The 1,216-nt window shown below is 45.5% G+C and overlaps 1 non-coding gene across 1 annotated transcript; it reads left to right on the plus strand.

The window, feature by feature from the left end:
• Positions 1 to 735: 735 nt before the first annotated feature.
• Positions 736 to 898, plus strand: LOC115316950. The gene has a single exon (XR_003917966.2). It is a non-coding gene; the product is annotated as a U1 spliceosomal RNA (small nuclear RNA).
• The last annotated feature ends 318 nt before the right edge of the window (positions 899 to 1,216 follow it).

Consider the following 1,216-nt stretch of genomic DNA (forward strand, 5'->3'; position numbering starts at 1 on the left):
TAATCAAGCATAACAAATTATAACACACTCAATGCGCGCACAGTATATATCGTGCATTTCATGTTTATCCGAGTAAGCAAGACTAGTGTTAAGCATTTTATATCAAGGCAAGTCTAAAGTGTGAAACACATGTGAGCACAAATCGCATCGCATCGAGCCTGCGAGCGGCGTAACCATAGCAACCACTGCTGATGTGTTGACTAAGCCGAATACCGCCCAGCCACGTAACAGTTCAAACAGCACTTGCTATGGTTTAAATGCCTCATTTGTGCGAGCATTCGAGCAATGTGGTCACCAGGTATCTTAATACATAAAATGCGCAGTAGAAACTCTTTAGCAAGTGCTCGCTGCCTTCCGACACGTTTGGCTGCGCGTGCACCGAGCTGTTACCGAAGGACGAAATTTCGCTCTGGAGGCGGAACTATTACTACAGATTCGAATGCACGAGCAGTGGACAAAGGCCTTCCCAAGACTGATGCTGTTCACATTAAGCGCGGGCGTGGTTCGCTTCGGGTTCCACAGAGAAAAACAATTTTAAAGATGATATGATAACTCTTTGCTTCGAATACTCTAAAACGTTAGAGATCCAACAAATATGTGCTAATGATACCGATTGCTCATTCCTACACTGGAAAAGTTTCCTAAAAATTAGATAAACACTGCTGGAGTTGCCTGGGCCAGTGCCAACTTTTAAGGTGCGCGTCTAGAATGACGCCTGTTTTTATGCAGCAGAGTATACGTACCTGGTGCTGGGCGGCTTCTAATCAGGAAGGGGGGCGCCCTGGGCGGAGGCCTTCCATTGCACTTCGGTTGGCTGAAACCTGCCACTTTCCCAAACTGGGACCGCTGGGGCATGCAGTTTTTGGTAGTGGGGGAGCGGCGTACGCGCCATTCCCCTCCCAACGCAATCCAAAGAAAGAATATAGACCGTCACGGTACTTTAAGTAGGCGGTCCCACGGCACCAACCATAATACCGGTGGCAGCTGTGCTAACGCTCCTGTTTGTGGTGCAAATGTCGCGTCTATGCGCGTGCCACGTATTTAGTTCTTTTTGCAAATGAATTGCCAATTCATCATCACTTTTTAGTGCAAAATGTGATATGTATTTTTCAAAACTTAACGCAAAATAAAAAACAAAAACTGCAAATTTTGATATTTTCAAAGACATACCTCTATACATTCCAAGTTTCTAGACTTGTAATGCATCCAAGACACG

This window comes from Ixodes scapularis, unplaced genomic scaffold (genome assembly GCF_016920785.2).
Source record: "Ixodes scapularis isolate PalLabHiFi unplaced genomic scaffold, ASM1692078v2 PGA_scaffold1__304_contigs__length_218370807, whole genome shotgun sequence".
NCBI classification, from domain to species: Eukaryota; Metazoa; Arthropoda; class Arachnida; order Ixodida; family Ixodidae; genus Ixodes; species Ixodes scapularis.